We start from the raw sequence: 25,016 nt of genomic DNA on the forward strand, positions 1-25,016 counted from the left end.
AAATTCTGTAGGAAATATGAAATGTAAAATACAGCTGATTTATTTGAATAAAAAGTATGAATAGTGTTTTTCATTATTGGAATAATACAGGCAAAAAAAAGAAACTTTCGTTCTGCTCTGCTAAGATTTATTTGCATTGTAAATGCAATCTGCATGTCTATCTGCAATTATTTCTAATTAATTTTCATCTAATTCTTGGGAGACTATTTCAGCCCCAGAATTAACACAAAAGAACTTCCTGCCTCAGTTCTCACACCAAAGATAATTATAAAGTTAAGAGGGTTTGCTAATTTAAAACTGCTATCTGCATGACATCAAATATATATCTTTGATCTCACTCTGTCCCTGATGGTTAAATGCCTTTAATTATATTCTGAAAAATTAACTTTCTCTGAATAATTAACAGTGACTTTTCTTTTTGTTTGTATGTAGAAATTCTCGCATACTTTTGCTTAATTAATTCCAGTGACAAACAAACTCCAAACTCCCAGTATATCCATACTATTATACACACGTGCGGGAAATCCATCAATTGCATATCAAAACAGTGCACTCAATTGTGCATTCCCAATGCAATAGCCTTTATGCAATATGTGCAAATAGAGCAATAGCTTTGCCACGACGCACGCATATGACTTGCACTTGGAGCAATCTCCTTAAATCTCTGCATACCGTGAACCATAATCCTTATACATTGAGAAAATTGCACAAAGCACACATATGACCCACATGTGTTCTTGACGATCAGGGGGGACCTTCTCCATATCTCATTATATTCCCCTATAGCATATCAGCATCTCCCTAGGTGGACGTGTATACATACGGAGAGAGAGAGAGAGAGGGAGAGAGAGAGAGAGAGAAAGAGAGAGAGAGAGTCAGATGATTCATATTATCTTTATCACCCAGCTACAGAAGCCGACTTGCCTCCCCTCTCTCCTCCTCCCCATTATGTAAAACTATGGATTACGATTGGTATGCGCATGAATCCGGCATTCAAAGGTGTGTGTATGTGTGTGTATGTGTGTGCACATGCATGTGTGTGAGAAAGAGTTTATAGGGTGTGTTTGGGAGGGTGGGGGGAGTGGGGCGTATATACATCCATGCATGCATGTATGCGTCCATGCAGAGACACCCACCATCCCTCTCTCTCTCTCTCTCTCTCTCTCTCTCTCCCTCCCCCCCCTCCCTCTTTCCATCTATCATGCATCCATAGGTCTATCAGCTTCGGGAATGAGGTGTGGAGAGAGAGGTAGGGGCGATGGGTGCACGGGGGGAAGAGAAATAAATTTAGCCCCCCTACTTTAAAAATGCACATACATTTCCATACATTGCAAAGGCTGTGAGGTGCACACACCCCTGCTTCTGTATCCCCAATATGTGCACCCCCGCCGCAGACACACACACACACACACATACACACGCATACGCACCCCAAAACACCAAATACAGCAAAGATGAATGTGTGTGTCCCGTTCAGTGGGTGCGGGTGAAAATCTACCCCTTGCCATATTTATCTTCATAAGAGCAGAAGGTGCATGTGTGTTTGTGTGCTTACACACTGGTGTGTGTGGCAGTGCGCCTGGTGTCTGTGTGTTTGTATTTGTGTGTGTGTGTGTGTGTGTGTGTGTCTGTGTGCACTTGTGTTCATTTGTACCTCACCTGAAGAAAAAAGATCCGGGCCACTATCGTGCAGAAAAAAATTGCAAAACAACATATATTTTTCTTTTTTTTTTCAACATTTGCACTTGGAAATATTGCAATCTGAGGTGCAAATAAGCAATTAATTGAATTGTCTCTTGAGTTTGCGAGTTACAGAACCTTCACCCTAAATCTGCAATTCCTCAACTCTTTCCTCTCCCATTTCCGTACACCACCAAAATGCATTTGCTGATGCATGAATTCCAAATAGTTTATAGTCTATTTGCCGTCTGTCATGTAGGAAGGTATTCAGATACCAAAACAACAAACCCGATCTTTCCCTAAAAAGCAACCGAAACACCCAGCCCTTGTAGATAATGACGGCCTGTCGTGAGAGAGGAGGAGAGAGAAACACGGGTGTGGTATTATTAAGCGAGACTAGTTTGTTCGGGAGAAGTGTTTTGGCTTTTAAAAAGTTCCATTTTGCACTCCCCAGGCGCCGCATATGGGGTACCCCAGGGAGGCGTGTGTGTGTGTGTGTGTTTGTGTGTGTGTGTGGGTGTGTATGTGTGTGTGTGTGCACTCTAAAATATTCTGACTGAGCTGTCTAGCGGCTCACAGAGCAGGGAGATGTGGCCTGTCTTCTGCATTCAAATGTGAGTGGGTTTGGGAGAGCAAAAGTAAACAGATATGCTTGCTTGAACACACACATGAGAACGCGTGTATGCGCACACCTGCTGTCTCAACATGTATGTATGCATGCATGTACACACACCCACACACGAGTACACACACACACACACACGCACACACAAGCGTGAACACAGACACATGTGTGTAAGTGCGTGCCCCTCCATCTGTTGTCTATCCATATTTCCACCTATCTGCGCGTCAAGCCCATCGCTGGAACGTCGGCTCAGCTCCGCCACACTGACAAACACTGAGTGGCGTCGGTCAACCAATAAAGGTTTGAAAAAAAAAAATGAAAAAAAAACCCTCTGTCGTCGTGAAGCTAGTAGTCACGGAGCTGCCCTTTCGTAGCCCGCATAGCTACAGTTTTATATGGCGACGTAAACTTCTCCGGGTCTCCATTCTCAATTCACTCCTTAAGCCCCTTTTATGCTTTTCCATATCACGCCTGCGAGATGTGGGCTGTAATATAAGATAGCCCAAGACAATGAGCTGTCCAGTTGGCGAAGGGGGGGGGGGGGGGGGGAGGTGAGGGGGTGGGGGGTGTTGGTGTAAGCTGATGGCATGTTAAGAGGGAGGAGGCAGGAGGGAAGGAGAGGTCGAGAGAAGGGTAGGATGGGGCCCTTCAAACGAAAATATGACCCTTAAAAAAGCCTCGCCGTTAGTGCGATCTGGATCCTCCGCCGCTACCACATTTCCCCCCGACTTTTCTCCCTCTCTCTCTCTCTCTCTCTCTCTCTCTCTCTCTAACCCCCCCTCCCCTCCGCCCTCCACCCTCCACCCTCTCTCTGTGTCCCTCCTTCAGTTTCCTCTTTCCTCACTCAATCCATTCACACACAGATGTGTTGTCTGTCATGATCATGATGATAAATTAGCGCGGGTGCTGCTGGTGAAATAGGAGCTGGTGTCTGAGTGCAGGGCCTATCCAGTGGACAATGCCAGGGATGAACCGCTGATAGTTCAGCTGTGGCTCTGCAGAAGCGTTTTGGGGATGGGGCCGTGTCGTGTTTGCTTCCAGCACAGTCGCAGTGTAGCGAACAGTTGCTGCGTGTTGCTTTGTGTGAAAGGTTAAAAGCTTGGGATGTTTTCATTTTTTTTGGTTCTATATTTTTGCTATACTGTTTGTATTTCTTTTCTTGCATTTGAAAAATAGCATCATGGAAATAGAGAAAATAATTGTCAAAACACGTAACATCCCAGCAAGACAGAAATGCCATAAATGTAGCCTCTAAGGCACATTGTGCAAAAGCTACAAATAAACTATTGTATTCATGATAAAGGTATGAAGGACGTGACTTTATAGGTTACTGACCCAGTGACAAGGTTTTAATTTTTGGAGAATGTTTGGGATGTCTCTGAGTGTGTGTAAACCCATGCAAGCAAGTATGATGCCACAATCTTTGGTTACAACAGAACGGCCTCGTCTGGATACCTGGAGCAGTGTAAAAATTTGTCTCATGTATGCGTGTGTGTGGAGGGGAGAGGGAGAAGGGAGGGGGAGTATAGAGAGAGAGTGTGTTTTTGGAGTGTGATTTTTTTACCTGCAGGCTTTGGTTTTTGTGTGCATGCGTGTGTCTATGCTTGCATTTCTGTGTGTGTGTGTGTGTATGGACATGTGTTTCTCATGAAGGCCCATGCCGGGGCAAATTAATTCTCAGAAGTTGCGTGGCGGGGGCTCTCCTTCCCTTTGAAATGGGGCATACTGCTCCCTGTAATCAATAAGTCAAGCCATCTCGGCCGCATGTTGCAACCCCCCCGGCACACAGATGAAGAAGCCCAATTTACTCATCATAAATTCTGATTCCCACAATAAATATGAGAGGAGGTCCCACGGTATTAGAATATCTGGAATCTCAGGGGCGTTTGAAATGCCGACCGGCCCTCGCCTCGGCCTGGAGTTGCTTTGTTGGTTAGAATATGTGTTTTGTGTTGAATAATAATTCGGTCGGGTCAGGAATATTTCTTTTTGATCTGAGAGAAAAAAAAGATCTTCAAAAAGGTATTTATATAATTGAAGATGGAAAAATATAGTTTATTTTCATACCAGGATGTACGCAACACACAAAGTCCAGTCCAATATATTTTTCGGTGCAAATGCATTATTGCACATATACACATCCCGCAGAATTTTGTCTACCTTTTGACAAAATTTCCCTGTTCCTTACGTCTTGGCATTTTCTAATGAGCCTCGACAGGCACCTCCAGACAGGCGGTGACGCGTGCGGGGCCAAGGCATGTGACGTCGGGGACACGCTAATCTAACAGACAAGTCCTGTCTCTCCTGTTTATAGCCTCTCTGCTCAGTAGGTCCAGGCACATGACAGTGACCTGGGGAGGGGAAAGTGTGGCGAAAATGTGACACACCTACTGAGGATGAGGTGGGAGGCGTGGGGGTGGCGGAACTGGCTCCTTGAACCCGGGTTAGCGTGTCAGAGTGTAAAAGGGGAGGGCGACAATAAAGGTTACAGGAAGACGAAAAAAGTGTCGATGCGTGCCTCCCTACCTGTTTACATGCATAAGAGTGGGTAAGTATCTGTGTATTTGTATGTGGCTTGCGTGCTCATCTGTATAAAACGTGTGTGTGTGTAAGCGTGTGTGTAGGCGTGATTTAATGCAACATGGCATCCCCAACACCAGTGGCGCTCTATCTATCTCCTTCTTGGCAAGGACTTCCTGCTCTCCCGAGCGGTTCCGTCGATACGTGACATTTATGAGGCTCCCATGAGCCACGGCGCATGTTGCCCCGACAACTGAGACAGCTTCAGCGCCATGACAACAAAACGCCAAATACTGTCACGGCCAAACGTGAGTGGCCCGCTGCCAACGCGGCGCTTCAATCAGCCGGGAGAGCGCAGTCAAATTTAAACAAAAGCATGTTTGGCCCGATAAGAACGGAAAGCGCATGACGTGAGCCGATAAGAAGGGAAGACAGTGGGAAGACTGCAAGAGGAGAAGAAAGAAAAAAAAACAAACTGGAAGAGAAAGTAGCTTTCCTTACCAGTCGATACAGCTGTCTTCATTTGTAAGGCGATGTTAAGAGCACTAATTCCTGACCTGTTAGCTACATCTGAGGAGAGAGAGAGCTGTTGCAGGGCGATAATCCATATGTCTACTGCTAAGTGGTTCATCAGCGAGTGCCGGGGATCGAATGTCAGCAATTAAGACGCCTAAATGCCTGGCTAATTGTGCTCAAAGTCTAGAGCTCTGTCTCTCACATGATCACACATGATTAGACACAGCAGACACACACACACACACACAGACACACTTAGCTAATTGTAGGCATCTCAGCAGTGACGCTTGACAACATGAAAGCAGCTGTAAGTATAAGAGAAAACACAGGGATTGATTGGCAATACAATTTACCCACAATTACCTATTCAGATCAAACACATTTCAGCTTTATTAGCAACACCAATTAGACGTTTTAAACAGTATCTCAGCACCATTTTGTAGGAAAATTAAATTAAATTGAATTAAGGTTAAAACAAATTAAACAAAATTATATACAATAAAAAAAGCTACATTAAATTAAATTCCTTTAAAAAAATCTTTGATGCACTTATTATTAGATGGATATTCAAATATTCAAACCTTTACTGGTGCTGACAATCTTATTATTTATAACAAATATTTTGACATTAAATTATTAAATTTATTCTTAATTCTTAAAATTACCCAATCACCAGCCAGCAAACCATTTTCTCAGCTGTAAATGTTTTACTTTAGTGTGCATTTGGAGGGGGGGGGAGCTCTTGTGAAGAATGAGAGAAGATAGCATCTGCTTCGGGCCTCTCCCTGCCTTGGCCCACAGGTCTGAAGAGCAGAGCGAATTGTGTCTGAAAGGGGATGATACCCATCGGAATGTTAATGGTGCTGAATATTTCAGAGGTGGGATCATCACATGGCAAATGGAGCGGGGCCGGGTTTCCCGAAAGCATTTAGTGTGAGAAGTTCCTCTCTGTTGTTGTAAACCCGGAGTCAAAGATGATTTCAATGCTCAGCTAACAAGGCCCAGTCGCTGTCTGGGAGATTTGAGATGGTTGTCTCTCTCTCTCTTTCTCTTGTAACACACGGAGAAGTTGAAGCTTGTTGAGGTTTCAAATGGCTGCGATTAATAATTATGTGGACAATTTTGTTTTGAACTTTTTGACATTTGAATACGCTTAGAGACATTTTTATTGAGCGATGTTAATTTAACGATCGGCTTTGGATTAATGAAGCTACCACGCGACACCCCAATGTCAGCCGCAGTTTTCTTTGTCCACCACAGAAGAAGTGGATGTGCATACATTTCCGGATGTGTGAGTTTTGTAAAAGAAACTGCCCTCAGACTGAAATCCGTTCAATAGCAATAAACGCAGGTAACTCATATTCCTTGTGGCTCTTTTACAATATTTGTCATGATGAAATATCTACTAGCATTACACATATGGTAAATCCAGTTACCGTAGCTATATGACATAAGTGGTTCTTAAGGCTTTTGTAAGAAAGAAAGAAAAACCATGGGAACCATAAAAAAACAAGGGGATTGCCCCAACAGTCCTTATAAACATCTGGCAACCACTACCGCACCTTTATTTCAGCCAAAATGACTGGTTGTGTTAGCCTTGAGAGAGTGAGAGGGAAAGACAGAGAGAGAGAAAGAGAGAGAGAGAGAGAGGAGGGATAGGCCGAGAAAAGCCTTTTTTTTTCCCACCAAAGTGAAATTGAGGTTCTTCAAAAAAAAAAAAAAAAAAGAAGAAGCAGAAGGAAGGGACGGGGTCTAAAATTAAGAGAATTATTGCATGCTCCCAGATGTGTGCAAGGAGGATGACCTGGGAAAGTCAAAGTTGTCCCCCATCAATCATTGCCATATGCTTCCAGAGAAATGGATCCTGCAGGACACTTCATATTCCTCTTTCTGATTAGTTCATTTGAGAGATGAAGAAGAAGGAGAAGAAGAAAAAAAAAAAAAACGGATAGCGGCGCTCTCTGAAAATGGACGGCCCCGGTGTAACCTAAGAACAGAGAGGGTTCAATGTCAAAATTAAGGCCTGCTATTTAAGACTTCAGGGATCATTTTTTCTCTGTCGGTCTCTCTCTCTCCTCGCTCACCTTTTTTTTTTTTTTCCCTCTCTCCCCCTGCGCTCTATCTTTTCTTTTCAGAGGTTGGTGTCAGGGAGCGATAGAGTGAAGGCAGTGTGTTCTTAACTCTGATCAAAGGAGAGAGAGAGGAAAGCTTTTCTAATGACTGGCATTCACTCTCCTTTCTTAATCCATCTCTCCTCTTTCTCTCTCCTGTCTCCCGTCTCTCCCCTCTCTCTTTCACTCGCCTTTCTCTCTCAGGGCATTGGTAATTATCGGTGAGGTCTTAGTGACTGCAAATGAAATTACCATTTAAGAGAGAGGGAGAAAGAGACATCCCCTTTGCCATAGGAGAGGGCTTAAGTGAGGCGGCTAGGGTTTCAACTATTGATTTTTAAACTGCTACATCAGAGAGTGTAATGCTTTCATAATTTCAAATAAACTGTCTGGTTACCAAGTACTAATGAGAGAAAGAGTGAGAGCAGACCAAACGAAGTAAGAGAGCGATGGGGGTTGAATTTTAAGTGTCGACGTACGTACAGGGAAATTAAACTAAGGCACTGGTCAGACAAAATAATCAATGTGACCGTGGTGCTGCAGCAACTGGTGCTTTTTGTGAGAGATTTAAGGTGGATGGTAAATATTGTCTTGAGTCTTTATATTTTGAAAGGATTCATTCAAAATGCTACGCAATTGCTGGATTGGCACTTTGAATATGCTAAAAGTTTTCCATCCAGTATGCTTCAACACACTCACAGGTAAATGCAGGTTAAATGTAGAGAGCGTTGATTTGCATGAACTCTGCCATTCGAATGACAAAACACTCCTCCAGGCAAAGTGCAATTTCCAGCTCCCTTCTAAGAAAGACGAGTGTTTAAAGTAGTTAGTGGTCCATATACATCGAGCTCACATATTTAAATGAAATTCGAATATTTTTGTTATAACTTAATTGGAGGTAATGACAGTTTTGTCAACCGACGGGTGAGGAATAGATATCTGAAAGAGAGAAAAAAAAAAGCATATGATGGATTTTTGGATGACACTCTGCATAAACCCAAATCTCTCTCTCTCTCTCTCTCTCTCTCTCTCTCTCTCTCTCTCTCTCTCTCTCTCTCTCTCTCTCACCACAGACCACAGGCCGTTGGAGGCAGCTTAGAAATCTCTTACATCTGGAAGAGCCATAATTCATGGGATTTGGCCTGACAGCCATGACAGGCATTGGGGCGGCCAGCAACAACTGTCTCCTGTGTTAGCAGTGTGTGTTAGCTCTGTGTGTGTGTGTGAAAGAGAGAGAGAGAGAAGAGAAGAAGAAGCGATTGAGTGAGAGAGAGAGAGAGAGAGAGAGAGAGAGAGAGAGAGAGAGAGTATATGCATGTTTACTTGCATACTATAAATGCAACTTTCGATGTAGTGGAGGGTAAACCCACCTAAACTCAGTAAAGGCTAATGTAAATTTTTATAAATTCATAGTACACATCATTCTAAGTATTATCAAACTGATTAAAGGAAAAAAACATACATTAATGCTTATTGAGAATTTTTTTTTTGTTCATATTGGTGGTTGTTGCCTAAGGGTTATTGCCTTATGATGATCACCAACCGGAGGTAACCTGCATCGCTGGACGTAAGTCTAGGTCTGTGCCCAAATGTCTGTACGCTTTAGTGCATACGTATGCACACACACACACACACACACACACACTTGCAGCAGAAACAGCAGTGGCGTCCATGTGTTTCATGGCGTGCCAGAGGCTCCCTGTGTCGGCCCTAAATATTACACACAGACAGTAGCTATCACTTCCAAGCCTGAAATCCCACATTCCACATTCCTGATTCCAGCAGCTCGCCTGCTAAGCTGGGCACCACATGAAGAGCCATTGTTAGAGGGAGAGGGGTCATGTATCTCTCTCTCTCTCTCTCTCTCTCTCTCTCTCTCTCTCTCTCTTTCTCTCTGTTGGTCTGGTCTCTAGCTCTCGCTCCCCGTTTGCGTCCCCGCCCATCTATCCCTCACTGTCTTCGTCTGTGTCTCTCTCTCTGTCTGTCTATCTTTCTGTTTCTCTCTCTGCCGGTTTATCTTTATCTCTCTCGCTTATTCCTCCTCTCCTCTGCCGTGCTCCGCCGCCCCGCTCTCCCGCTCTCCCGCTCAGCTCTCCTACCGTCTTGCATTCGTTTGCTTATTTCGTTCTCTCATTCTGCGCCTCACTCTCTCCCTCCATCTGTCTCTCTCGTCTTTCTACAAGACTCTTGCTTTGCTTTCGGCGTCTTTCCTTTGTCTCTCTGTCTGTCTCTTTCTCTCTGTCTCTCTCTCTCTCTCTCCCTCTCTCTCTCTCTGTCTCCAGATATTCATGTAGAGATTTTCTCACATGTTAGATATAGATTTATGACCCCAGCCGGATCCCCGTGGCCACTAAATATGATACCATCCACTAAGCCACATTGTTTTTTTGTGTGTTTGGGCTTGTCTGCTGTGAGTGAGTGTGGGTGTGTGTTTGTGTGTGTGTGTGTGTGTGTGTGTATGTGTATGTGTGTGTGTGTTCATGCATTACAAGGTTGAGGCGGGTGACTTTTAAAGGGTTAGCTTGGGTACGGTGGGCGCAGAGGAGGAATTTACAGTTTATTGAAGCACAGCGGCCAGGTGTGTGTGTGTGCATGTGTGCATGTGTGTGTGTGAGAGAGAGAGGGAATGAGAGCGAGAGGGAGAGAGTGTGTGTGTGTGTGTGTATGTGCCTGTGGGTGCCAGGTGACCAGGCTAACCTCTTGGCTGGCGTTTTGGATTTAGCCTTTGGATAGCAGTGAAAAATAAAAAAAAAAGGGAATGCTTTTTCAATTACAGATCAGAAAAGAGGGAACAAAGGCGGGAGTAAAAGAACGAGTGAGTTATTGGGATTTAGTGAAACATATGAGGGTTTTTCAGACGGTCACCTTCATAAAATCTGAGTGCATTAATTTTGACTTTCAGAACATTTTGTGCTTTTTTCGAAGACACAGACTCATAATCACAAAGTCTCATAATTCTAAAGGTTAAGTCGTGGCAACGATTTATGTCAATATGTTAATAAGATAAGCAAATAATGTATGGAAATAATAAAAATATGCATCAATATGCATAAAGTGAGAAAACCAAAGAAATATCCATGAATTAAAGAATATACAAAAGTGTATAATTCTTATTAAATAATGCATGTGGATTCATCACTGTACTGTTAAATGACTAATTGGCAATGAAACAACATTTGAATCATTGTTCATTCATCATTCAACAAGCCAGTGTGTTTTTGCTCTATAGTTCACTCATCAATAAAGTTCCTTTCCTTTCTCATAGTTTCTGTGACTATTCTGTCAATCAGGTGTCTTTAAAATTGACTTTCTATTGAGTCGTATTGTATTTGAACACACAGATGCACGTATGCACACATAGGTGCAAAAATAGAAAACACACACACACACACACACCTGTGGAAGTTAGTTACTGTTCCTTCTGCATGTTATTACTTGTGACAGTAGTCAGTTTGTAAGAGCCCAAGGTAAAGCCGTCCTTTGCCATGCATATTTTATTGGCCGTAGGTGGTATTTGTAGTGTATTTACGTCTGTTTCTTTGAATCCTCCTTCCCTTCAACCCATTCCACAAGTTGTCAAGGATGGGCCATGTGGAAATGACATTAGAGAGTACCGAGGATTGTAATATTGTTGTTTGTCTGTGTGATGTGAGATGCTATTCGCCTTTTGATGTTTGGCTAGGAGGAAATACACAAAATAAAAGCCTTGCGAGATAAAAGTGTGTTTTTGCACATGTTTGAGTGTGCGCGTGCGTGTGTGTGTGTTCTCTCAAACTGTTTATCTGTCAGTCAGAGTACGTGCACATTGTTTGCACTTGTGTATGTGTTTGCATGCCGGTGTTACGTGTGTGTGTGTGTGTGTGTGTGTGTGTCCGCATCCGCATCTAAAAGCCCTATCCGGCTTCAGATCAAATGGTGTATGAAGGAAGAGAATGACAGAGAGAGAAAGTGATAGCTCTTTAATGTTACCTATCCACTCTCAAACCCAAATATAAGACCAAGAACACACGGAATAGGCAAGCGTGTTTTAGGGGGAAAAGGAGTGACATGAAACGCTTATGTAGAAAACCTCTGAACATGACGTTGGCTTTGTAGCGGTTGGGGGAAACGTCTCACCAAACAGAGAGAAAGAGGATAAATTGGATGGAAGGAAGAGAGGAGGCAGGGGCACGGAATGAAACAGCTACATGCACTTTATTGTTTGTTTGTGCGCGTCAAGGTACAATGATATTTTGTTTTGACTGAATATCAACTATTTCATCTCATTCACCTTTTTCTCATGTTTCTCTATTTTACTGAGGTGTCAAAGTGTTCACTGTCATCACTGTGCGGTAAAACTTGTCTGAAGATGTTATGGTTGCTACTGCATTCACGGTTAGTATTCATATTATTATTGATTCAGCAGTATTAACACATTGGCTGTGAGTAATCTAATTTACCTGACTCATGATTTTTCACTGGAATTAAATTGCAGCAGCTTACGTTCATGAAGATTTTGTACGTTTGTGACTATCATTACGTTGCTGGATGAATGCATATATTGTTTTCATTTCATTTATGTCAATTGACATAAAGAAATACTAACCTTGGAAAATATACTGTATATTTTTTTCTTTTCTCTTTATCTTTTTCCTCTTTGTTTCCTGTTTGTAGTGTGCACTGAAATGAATAAAATGATTTACTGTATATAATCCCTTCAATGCTTCTACATATCCTTCTTCCTCTTTTGATCTCTGTCTTTTTCTCTGTCTTTCTCTCTCTTGCTCTCTTTGTCCTTATAAATCTGAACAACTGCTGCCTATGAAACGGATATGTGAATAATAAAGGTATTTTCATCCTACCAACATGGGCTACTGTCCTTCCGTCTTTTGTGGTTGTTAAACACTCAGACATACTTTATACACACACACACACACACACACACACACACACACACACACACACACACACACTCCACATTCCTTTCCTTGGTACAGGCCTCGCCCCCTTGTCGCTTTCTCTCCTTACCAGGAAATTAACCTTGACATTTCCAAGAAATAATTCCCTCTAATAAAATGTGTGTGTAAATATATATAAACAAACGTGTGAAATATTCATAGAGGGAGCCGTATACGAGGAGGGCCTGCATATCAAAGCTGAAGGCTCCGCTGGGGGGGATTTCGTTCCCTATCAGCCATCTTAACACTCCCAGCATCCAGCCAGACGGCAAGGATCAAGTTCCTGCTATGAACATTACTTTGCGTAGGTCGGTTGTTACATTCAATAAAATTGAAACCTTCAGCACGGATAAATGGAGCAATCTGCCTCAGATGCACTGCCTGTTCAAAATCAGAGTCAGAATCAGAATCAATTTAATGGCCAAAGTACTGAATGCATGTACAGGGATGATAAATATACAATAAATGTGCAGGAATTTGTGGAGACATATCGACAGCTTACAGACTGTTGCAAGACACACGGACACACACACACGTTTCAAGGACAACATGACCGAAGAGACAGTGCAAGACACAGCATGGACAGTGGAGTTCATTCATGTATTTATTATAGTTATGGTGCCATTGGTGCAGTCAAGGGAATACATATATGCCCATATTTATTTTCTATGTTTCAAATATCAGCCCAATTACCACTGACATATATAGAATAGCGGGGTCCTTCAGAGGTATACACACTATTCCACTGTATACTGTCACTCAAAACTGCTGTAGGTACTGTGTATAAGCCTAGTGAATATCAACATACAGTAAATACAGTATCTTTGTACCACTGGGTCAATTCCTCAGAAAAACAACAACATTTCACTAGGTTAGATATTTTTGCCAATGCACGCGTGTGTCTGTGTGTACATTACTGTATACATATTTGTGATCTTTGCACATGTGTGTGCACATACGCTCGCATGCTCCCGTCATAATGGAATGACAGCGATGCGGATCCAAAATGGCTGGCATTAGTATTTGGACACCGGGGCGAGCCCAAAATGAGGCTGGGGAGATACAACGAAAGACAGAGAGAGAGAGAGAGAGAGGGAGAGAGAGAGAGAGAGAGAGAGAGGGAGGCGAGCGGGGAGGTAGTATAATACCATCATGGCACGCCATCACTCCACGTCTGACCGGCCTCATTTTAGGGCAATGGAACTCCAGAGGAAAGGGAGCCAATGGCACATTATTCTGCCTTGGAAAATCACCCTCATGTTTTTATTCATGGCCACACCACAAACAACAACAGAATTTGATTTCCAGTGTAAATACTCTGGACCGATACAGAGATGGAATTATTTGTGAAAATGTGTGCATCAGAGAGAGGGAATAATGTTTATATGAAAGAGGTAGGGAGGGATGGATAGATAGATAGATAGATAGATAGATAGATAGATAGATAGATAGCATCCCTTAATATGTCAGCAAGCTTATTAAAACATTGTCTAATTCTTGGCCCTCTCTCTCTCTCTCTCTCTCTCTCTCGTGAAAAAGGGATTGCACAAGCTTGTAATACACACAGATTCGCCGCAATCGGAACAAAGCGATCGCCGCAGCTCTCCCTTTTTGCTCGCGAGTTGATCTTTGAGCGACAACAACCATGTCATCGCGGGTCTTAATGAAACACCTCTGATCACTTCGCTGTGTAATGACATCTCCATACCCTCGTCCCCACTCTAATCATTACCCCTTCCTGCTGGGCCCGTGTCATATCCTGCCGAGCCCGGCGACGGTAACTAGGATGAGGTGCATGTACCTCCTGCGGATTACACCGCAGCTGTCTCCACGGTGACAGAGGCCCTCACCGTGACAACCACATCTCTCTGTGACTTTAGATTCTTCGTGTGATGGCGGAATGCCAGATGGAGATCAGCAACGGAGAGCGCCAGCAACACCGAGAGAGAGATGAAAATATACCCGGTGGCTCATTCGGTATGAACAGAGGCAACACCGCAGAGACACTGCAGAGTGACAGAGTCGTGGAAATGGAGAAAAAAAAAAAATAGCATACAGTGATTGGTGGATTCATAAACTGGACTTCTCCAGGAGCCACCTGTGGGCTGTGGTTCTAGGAAGAGGATTTTATAAAAAAAATTATATTCTGCTCCAAGCTGGCCTGTAAATGTTTTGAATTCAAACACTGGCTATACAAAGTTTGTACAGCACTTGAGCACTAATAAAATGTAATATATTTTTGGATACCTTAGTGAGAAGGACTTTTTTCCTCTTGTTAAGTAGTGTGCAGATTTTCTTCATGCTGGTTGAATAGATACATTCCTGGAATCTATGCACCTACGTCTGAAAAGTGTTGGACTATTAAGTGCGCGTAACAGCCTTGTGTATCTATCGATTTTAAATTGAGACAGAATGGTCAAGTTTCTCTGTGAAGATGCTGCTGGTGTTCAACTTTATCCTTGGGGGATTTTGATATCTTCAGCTAGAAAAAGCTATAGCTAACTCTACCGTTAGCTACCTTTGTAGTGTTACGTGAATGAATCTCCCATGCCTCGTAGATTTCAGTTTACTACAGAAGCCAATCCGAAGGTAATTTGGCCGCATGGTACTTCTTACCTGCAACAAAACATCATGACAGGACCGAGAGCCTCGCGCTACTGTGACTAGCGTGTTCCACTCACATTAGCTGGGAAATGCACACATTTACCAGATTTACCTTGGGACATGTTTACACCTCCCGCCACACTGGCAGATGGATGCACATTTAGCAGCAAATGTATCCATTTACCATTTTCCCACATTTACCTTAACATATGTATTATATACCACAACTGACCCGCAGCTGTGCAATTCAAAGATATGGCGTTCCAGTAACAATCAGGAGAAACTCAATGCTCTCATTACTCGTCAGCCACATCGAAGTGGCTTTTCTTCCCCTTTTATGCAGGTGGGCTTCTGGTTAGAGCGAGGCCAAATGACATGCCATGTTGTTAGTCATAACCAGTGTCACGTTGTCAGTTAGCCGCCTCCACTCTTCACAGGCCTCACAGCCGCAGAAACCTGGTGACACCCCTCAAACATCTGCGATTCTCAGTGACTGCACCATCGGCAACATTCAAGACTGCAATCAGAGGATGGATACTGCTTATAAAAAAAATGAATCATTTAATGAATTATCTACAAGTGAGATTCAATTGCTTGCATCCCTGAAAAGGTAAGGAAACTGCATCATCTTGTCTCTTCTCTATTCAACTTCAGCGCTATTCACCTGCCCTGCTACCTATCCTCGTCTCTCTAAACATTCTTCCCAGATCAATTAATACTGCTCAGAAGAGGCCAAAGTCCCTTGTTGTTAATGATTTGCATTGAGGTGCCACTTGAAGGTAATCAATGGTGAGATCTTGCCAGATTCTGAAAGGTAACCTTGAGATTTGAGTGCTATGGGCTGAAGCTTGCAAAATATTGCACTTGCATGAACTGAATACCTATATACGTATGTAAGCACCTACATTCTTTGCAGCTCCTATTGCTTCAGGAAGGTCAAATCAAAAGCGGTATCAATAGAAGAGCTACAATTATTTTAAAGGATATTGGATTGTAACATCTTTCAGCACAGGCCAAACATCTCTGCACGTAGCTGTTTGCAGGAAAACATTTCTCACATACCAGAAGTGATTGCCCTTTTATATCAGAATGCCAGGCTGGTACTGTATGTTGCTGTCACATGTATTTGATCTGCTCGGGCAAAAAATAACTATATACATGTTAAATACCAATACATGCATATCTGTATCCAGACAGTAATACATTAAATTATCAGAAAAAATATAGAAAGCTATCAGAAACATGTATGCAAAGTAGAGAACAGTTACTGTAAACTGAAACTGAGCTAACCCTAGCTTATAGGCCCAAACCCAAGCTAATAAGCAATAAAATGCTTGCCCGTAATTTTTACTTCCTAATTTCCTAAATTCTGGGTCTATGTGTCTGTCTTAACGTGTGGATCTAAAATTGTTCTGGTGGGTCCCAACATGGTGCAGGTAGCAATATATTTCAATACGACAAAATCCCAGCACAAGGATAAATTTGTCATTTGTGTCCCGAGCTGGGAAAATGTAAGAACTCCTGCTATATACACCATTGCTATATGATACTGTCAAATAAAACACCGACTTCATAAACAAAACAGTAGTAAAAATAAACCTATCCCAGCCTGCGATAAGCCTTGCTGCAAGCTTCTTCGCTTTAAAAAAGTAAGGTTGAGTGTGCGAGAAATGTGAAATTCACTGAGAAAAAAAAGAAAGAATTCCCAGCATGTTGCAGAATACCAATATCCTTAAGCAGGCGGGGTTTTTGATGTATAGACTCCTGCCAGTGAATTGTACAGATGAGACACTTAAGGCAAGACAATAGCGTTATAGATTGTGGCAAGAGTTAAATCAATAGACCTTCTGAGGAGTAACAAGACACCCGGTAGCAAGTGCTACTGCTACACACACATAGGAGGGGCTGGGAAACAAATTAGGACTGGCAGACAGGGGCTAAGACCTCAGTGTCACTGACTAGCCATTAGGTATGTGTGTGTGTGACTGTGTATATAGGTGTGTGTGTGTGTGTGTGTGTGTGTGCATCTTGGTCCGCTCAGAGCTTGGGTTATGGATGTGTGCAAGTGCATGTGTGAAGGTGTATGTAAGGCATAAGCAAGAGCAGATACCTGTGTTTCAGTTGTACTTTTATCTCTGCTTCTTGGCCCTGTAATCTCCCACTGGGCATCAAAGCAGAGCCCCATCACTAGCTCTACCACACCTCTATATATCCCCCAGATCCCTGTGTGTGTGTGTGTGTGTGTGTGTGTGTGTGTGTGTGTGTGTGTATGAGATAGAGAGAGAGAGAGAGAGAGAGAGAGAGAGAGAAAAAATGAACAGAAACAGAAGAGAGTGAGAGAGAATCTAAAAGAGAAAAAAGAAAAATAAAACGGAAAAGTATGTGAGAGAGGAAAGAGAGAGTAAAGCAGAATCAGGAAGAGAAAGAGAAAGTTCTGTGTGCGTGGGTTTGCTTGTGTTTGTGTGTGAGGATGACTGAGAATGAGTGTGTGTGTGTGTGTGTGTGTCACCCCCCCGTATCTCTCCCACGGGCAGGAGAGGGGGGCTTTGCATGGAGCTTTGGACCGTCACCCAGCCATAGCTGTCATCCAAGCCCAGGCTGGAAGCACCTCTCCGGGGCAGCTTTCGCTAACCCCCCCGGGCCTTACTCCCTCTTACTCCACCTCCGCACTCTCTTCCACCTCTGATCCGGGATCAGCGCTTCCCGGGGCCCTGATAGGTGTCAAGGTCCATTAACCTGGAGCAGGTCTTATCATATTCATCAGGCAGATCAGAGATCAGATTTATCTCTGTTTTTATCAGATTTGAGGCATCAGAAGGCTGCCGGAGATGTCATGGCTGTATGGAAATGTGATGGAGGCTGGTGACAGACAGCTCAAGTATAGCAGACGCACTCCAGCAGGTACATCCATAGATCCACGCATAGTTACGGACGCACACACCAGGATGGTAGCACACATGAGTGGCTATGCGTACAAAACATGTGCGCACACACATATACACACATGCACACACACATGCACACACACACACACACACACACACTCTCTAAATTCTTCTAGAACCTGTCAGCAGTTACTTGGACCCTTTTGATGGGGTTGTCAGGTTTGATTAGCCGATGAAACAGGAGTACCTCTCTGACTGACCTTTCTAGGTCTCCCATCTAGAGCTAAATCTAATAAAGTAGACCAAAAAAAAAAAGTTGAGGTGCCCCGTGAGCCAACCATAGCACTCATGATGCAAAATATATTTATACTGTATATATATATTTTTTTTTTTTCATTATTTTGGGGGTTTGTATTAAATTGCAAACTGAAATGGTGATTTCAGTTTGCAATTTAATTCATTTGATTCATTTTTCTAGCTCAGAGAATGGAATATACGCTGAATGTACAAAACATTTTGGACACTTACTCTTTTCATGAACTACACTAATGAGGTAAATCCAAGTAAAAGCCATTATTCCTTATTGATTTCCCTTCTTAAATCTATACCAATCACAAAGGAGGAGATGTAGATAAAGAGAAGCAGACACGTTAGAGAATGATTTTGAAGCTTTGAGACAACTGAGAAGTGGATTGTGCAAAAGCTGCTGCAACTCAATATCAGGAAGATATCCCTAATGTTTTCTACCTTCAGTGTATCTACTACCAGCAGTTTGTTTAAAAGGAGAGAGGGAGAAAGGGTTCTGGCAGGATTACTGTAGATCTTTAGTCACCACAACATCACTGCACACATTACCAACAAAATCACCACATTTTTGGTTGTGCTGTTTTACCAGTTCTTGCCCTCATTCAGTTTACTTGTTATCTACATCTTCTGAATAAATATTCTCTAGCTTTTTTTGACATTTGGCACTTCAAGTCCCCGCTGAATTCCACCAAATGTCAAATATTTCGATAGCACGCGTTCCAAGGCTAGCCACTTATTCTAATTCAGTGAGCAGTACCTCCTCCGTGACCTCCAACCCCAACCCTGACCCCCAGCTACTAGCCCAGCTGTGCAACCCGGGCTGCTAATGAATTATTGCTGACTCATCACGGCCAATGGTGAGTAATCAACCTGACACCTCGGGCTGGAGATGCATCGCCGTGGCGCTCATAATCTAGCCATTTAGGTCCTGCCCTCCACCCACAATACCCACAGGGAACTGGGAGCGAGTAAGATAAGGTTTTGAAAACAATGATTAACAAAAGGCAGATCTGGCAAAACAAGAATGTGAGTTCTGTTCTGGAGTTTAGGTTTTAGGATGTGATAATCCAGTTTCATCATTCTGAAGGGATATAGGGGATAACTAGTGGGTGAAAAAAGAAACGTTTCACCCAGAGTTTGTATTCTTTTTCAGGCTGGGATCCAAATGAGACATGCAGTCTCTCATCACGGGGTTAACATATTGTTACTCTTATCATTTGGAAGCCCCTCATAAGTAGACTTGTGACCCTTTTTGGGTTCCGATCCATAGTTTGAGAAACCAGGCACTAAACAAATGTTGCTTTTGTGGTTAAAGCAGGAGATTCAGAGACAAGAAGATTGACATAGTGTTTTTTTTTTCATATTCATAGAGAGACCACATAGACATGCAGTAAGGAAAGTACTGTGTAAGAGACACACACACACACACACACACACACACACACTGATCACGCCTGCAATCCCGGCCCTCATCAACATCCCTCTTGGAAAATCACTGCGGCTCTGAAAAGCCATTTCAGCCGCAGTAGCAGCAGGCCCTTTAAGATTCATATTCCTATTTACTGTCTGCCTCTCCGCTCACACACACACACACACACACACACAAATGCACATACACACAGGTACAGACACATACACATGCGCACACACACACATGCATGCACACACATGAACACACACATACACCAAGCCAACTAACCCAACAGGGTTAGGTTCATGAATAAAGGAGGGAATTAGAGAGGACCTGGAGAAGACGGATGGACAGATGGAGAAAGAGAGGAGGGGGAAGAGAAGAGAGAGAGCTATTAAATTGTGAGAAAAGCATAGGAAGGAAGGGGCAAATCTACGGAAGGGAGGCATAATCAGGAGAGAGCGGCAGAAAAAGGGAAATTTAGAAAGAGAGAGAAGGAGTGAGTGAAAAAAGATAGATGAAAAGGCGAGAGAAAGAGAGATACGAAGTGAAAAAGAGAGAATACAGAAAGAGTGAGAAAGAGCTAGAGATATACAGCGAGAGAGAGAGAGAGAAAGAGAAAGAGAGAGATGGCCAATAGCTCCACTCCTGATTTAAATTGCCTATGTGTCAATCCTCTGCTGCATGTACAGATAGGACTAAATGTGTATGTGTCCATGTGTCCATGTGTATATTTGTGCAAAGAGCTAGATCATTATGGCAGCGCCTATCTACACATGGCTTATAGGGCTATATGCGTAATCCCTATGGACACACACACACACACACACACACACACACACACACACACACACACACACGCAAAAAGGGAACCTTTGATCTCAGACCTAGGTAATTTAGAACCCCAAATAAGAGATAAGAATACAAATAAAAGGCAGAAACTCATTATAAGTGGATAATGCTAATTGAAATGAAGTTGCCATCCATATTAATCAGAAATGTTGCACACTAAAAAGGCAGCTGAGATGAGACGTTGACAGTCAGTGAAGCTCTCAGTCTGACAAACACTTTATCTACATCTAGAGAGAGAGAGAGAGAGAGAGAGAGAGGTATTAATTTTAGGTAAATGAGGAAAATGATCAGAAACACAATGATACATGATGAAAATGGAGAGACAGCAACAACAAGCGCAGTAAACATCTCTCAATCCACAGAAGGGCTGGAATTATCACAGGATGTTACACTGCACAGATAACACTTTTATAATATGTGTGTATGCGTGTGCATGCGTGTGCATGTGTGTTTATCAGTATGTGTGCTGTGTGTGTGTGCCTGGTGTGTGTGTGTGTGTGTGTGTGTGTCATAGGGGAGAGAGAGGCGAGAGGCCGTTACCCAGCACCCAGATAATAACCTGGTTTTATAATGTTGCATATCTATATTCAGGCCAATTCCCCCTGGGGGGGAGCCAGAATAATAACGCTGGCCATTTTACCCCTCCTAGCGGGCGGCCATTTTCTGCCCTGATTCTCAGCATGGACCTCTCCTCATTCCCAAGGTAGCACGTAATGGATGCCGCAATGAGATGGAGTGACATTGCAGTGTCTGAAATGTGAAAAGCCTATTTGCCGACCTGCCCTCCCTCGACGGGGTGGCTGGTAGAGATATGGGAGATGTTTATGCCTAATCCTCTTTGCAATTCCATATGTTGTCATTTCTGATGATTGTCCGTATTTACGCTAAATTGACAAATTTGGAAAATAGGTGCAAAATGGCAGGGAAAAATTGACATCTTTCTGTCTCAAACAAATGTAATCCCATAAGTGTTCTGAGAACCTATGGGCACTGTATGATATCTGAATACCTAGATTGCGTAGATTTTGTATAAATCAATAGAAAACAATGGAACAATATTGTATTAAACAGAACTTGAATAAAAGTGTTAGCTTGTGAATATAATACCTGCAGACACAAAGAGTTATTATCAGGAATGTGAGTTGGAAACTTCTTCCTCGCAGAATTGGCAAGCTCTTTCTCGTGTATTAAAAGATTACATCATCCGCATACAGTGCAAACACAGACAGTTTGTAGGTTCAGGACCAAAGGATGAATGGAATCAGGAGGGATTGAATTCACTCACTACTATCCCAGTGAATTCCCGTCCCTCTGACCAGTCAATTTCAATAAAACTACAGACAAAGAAAGGTTAGGGTATATAGATTTCCCATTGCAGTCATGCACATAGAGAATTGCACTGTGAGCCTGCTGTCTCTCTCTCTTCTGAACTCTAAATGCTACTCACTCATATTCTCCATCCTATCCCTTACCTCTTCAATAATTCACAGACAGTAGCTTTCTCTGGCCTTTCAAACCTTTGAAATGTAACCTACATCCCACAAACACACCATTCTTGTTATCCCACTGACGACATGTGTTTATTCCAGCCCTTTGCTTGTCGAGAGGTGGGAGAAAAGGGAAGGAAAGACTTCCAACTTCAAAGGTTATTGATTATTATTGACAAGTTTATTGTAGATAAAACAAAAGTGCATTTCAGATATATCCAGTTAAATATGGCTTGATATGCCACCTTTATTTGATTTCGCCATTGATTTTTCCTATGGTTGGTTTTCAATAAATTCTCCCTCAACCTCCAACTGTATGCACTTGAATAAATTAAGTGAATTCTTAACACTGTTTGACATAGTTGTGATGAGTGAGGAGTGAAGTCACAAGAGAAGAGAACAAGGTTAAATTGACGCTTGATCAACATGGAATGCAGTGATTACGACAAATGGAATTCCTATTGGAACACACCAACTACGGCATATGAGGACTTGACATTTAACCATTTAATCCTGCTAACTAGTCTTGAAAAATTGGTATCAAAAATTGTTCGATATGTATTCAAAAACTGTTTGCCTGAATTTTTCCATTCTAAAATCTAAATAAATTTTCTTAGATTCGCCGTCACTGGGACACAAGCAAGAAAAAAAAAATATTCTGAAAATGTTCCCCTGAGAAAAAGTTTGAAAACTTACGGGCAGCAACAACAAGTGTAGTCTATAGCAGTTTTGTTGAGAGTAATAAATCAGTCTACCAGGTCTTGTGAAATGGAGGATAGTTGGAGAGTGCAGTATAGGCAGTCAGTGAGAACAGCTCTGTCCAAGACAATCATATGATGTATCATTCATATTGTCAGTATGGTGTCTCTCTCTCTCTTTCCCCCTCTCCCTCTCTCTCTCCCTCACACACACACACACACACACACACACACACACTCTCTGGACTCATCCAATCTCCCGTGGAGGCTATGATGGAGAAACCCAGCTCTCTCCATCGCACATAGCTCCCCAACTGCTCAGGGATTCCACATTTCAATGATGCATTCACAGAGGATTCAAATCGACACTTGTATAATCCCCGCTACAACAGCAACACAAACAGATATAAAACTGAAAATGATTCTTGTTGATAATCAATACTAATATCCCACAAAAAAAAAAACCAAACAAAATAAAAGCATAGTTTGAAGTGTTAATGCTAGGAGCAAAACATATTTCAGCAAACTTTCCAGAGACATCAAGGCCGTAATAACTGCGTGTCCTTTTCATTTGTAGAACTAGTTTTGTGGTATGTCCATTAATTTGCAGTCTCATTTTTCCATCTTGTGCCGTGCAAGGTGGTTTTAAAAGAGTGAGCGCTGCCCCTGAATCATTTGACCTCGGCGTTTTGCTAATGAATGCTGGGAGCAATCACCGTTTCCCAGAAAATGGACAAAAATGATCCCTCATCTGTGAACCTAATCACTGACTGCCATTACCGTGTGTGCGTGGGTGTGTGTGGGTGTGTGTGTCTGCGTGTGTAGAGCGTCTGTCTGATTACCGTCCCTGAATGACATAGTTGTTTGGAATGATCCCATGGGGTGGGGGTGGGCTGGGGGGGGGGGGGGGGGGGGGGCAGCCATTCTTCAAGGTGAAGCAGCAGCGCTGAGGTGGGATACAGGCCTTTTTTTAAAAAATGTTTTTCCTATTAACAACTGAAGAGAGAGAGTGAGTCAGAGACAGAGAGAAGGAGATACAGAATGAGAGAGAAAGACAGTGGGAGATGGGGGATGACAACAAAAAAAAAAAAAGTAAAACGAATAGGTTTTGTGTGTGGGAACAAGACCGAGCATGAGGGAGTTGAGGTTGAGAGGGGAAAGAGTTGGTGGAAAAATAAGAAAAAAATAAGAGCTCCACTACTCCAACCTGAGAGGGAATTATTCAGATCAACCTGCAGTACTAATGCAGATAGATAGATAGATAGATAGATCCTACCCAAGCCTCCGGGCGGCAGGTGTTTCTCCCTCAGAGCATACAGTTTGTTGAACAATATGTGTAGCCATGTTCGGGAATCAGCAATTGCATCTATTCTTTTGATCAGACCTAAATCCCACTCCTCCACCTCAAACACCAAGTCAACACCCAAAGGCCCCGGTCTTGCAACAGCAAACACACCCAGGTTACAGCTGTTGTTGCCTGTTCTACCCACATTCTCTTGTTTTCTCTGTCTGTTCTGTGTTGTTTTTTTATAAAGTGTGTTGAGACTTTGCGTCAAATGCGCTTCAAAGTGAAGTAATGTGGAAAACTTGAAACTTGGTGTGTGTGTGTGTGTGTGTTTGTGTATAAGCATCTATCTATACACCTGCACCTATATCTACACCTACGTGTGTTGGAGGACAGAGGGAGAGAGAGAGAGAGAGAGAGAGAGAGAGAGAGAGAGAGAGATAGAGAGAGAGAAACAAAGCAAAGGTCACACTCAGCATTGTGAGATGAACTGACTCCCTTCAAATCTCATTTCTGACGGGCAAATCCGATCAGCGCTTCAGACTTAGACAGAGAACTGGAAAATGAGGAGGAGAGGAGAGTGAAAGGAGCGGAGGAGGAGGAGGAGGAGGAGAAGAGAGGAGCAAGTCGAGGAGGAGGAGGAGGAGGAGGAGGAGGATTTGAATGAGAAAATTCCATTTGGTTGTCGGCCACTTATCTCGGGCTCTATTGGCCGAGAACAATGAGGAATCCGGCGAATAATCGGCTTCTCCATCAAACACAGCTATCACTTCTATGCGAAATGAAAAGATGAAAAGACGGAAGGTTATGACGATAAATGCGACCCTTCCTCCTCCTCCTCCTCCTTCTCTTGCTCCCTTCTTCTCTTTATCCCGCTCGCTCCTTGGCTCTATTAATCTCATGATGCCGGCGCGTGCGATCGGGAGCTCGGACAGACAGTCGGGCCGCCTCTCTCTCTCTCTCTCTCTCTCTCTCTCCCGCGCTCTCTGAAAAGAAAGGGTAAAGAAGTTGAGAAGAAGGCATAAAAGGCCGGAAGACCTTTGGAATTAATTAATGTTTATTCTCCGTTCTCCGCCAAGTACATCCACACGCACTCCTT

This window comes from Centroberyx gerrardi, chromosome 22 (assembly GCF_048128805.1).
Source record: "Centroberyx gerrardi isolate f3 chromosome 22, fCenGer3.hap1.cur.20231027, whole genome shotgun sequence".
NCBI classification, from domain to species: Eukaryota; Metazoa; Chordata; class Actinopteri; order Beryciformes; family Berycidae; genus Centroberyx; species Centroberyx gerrardi.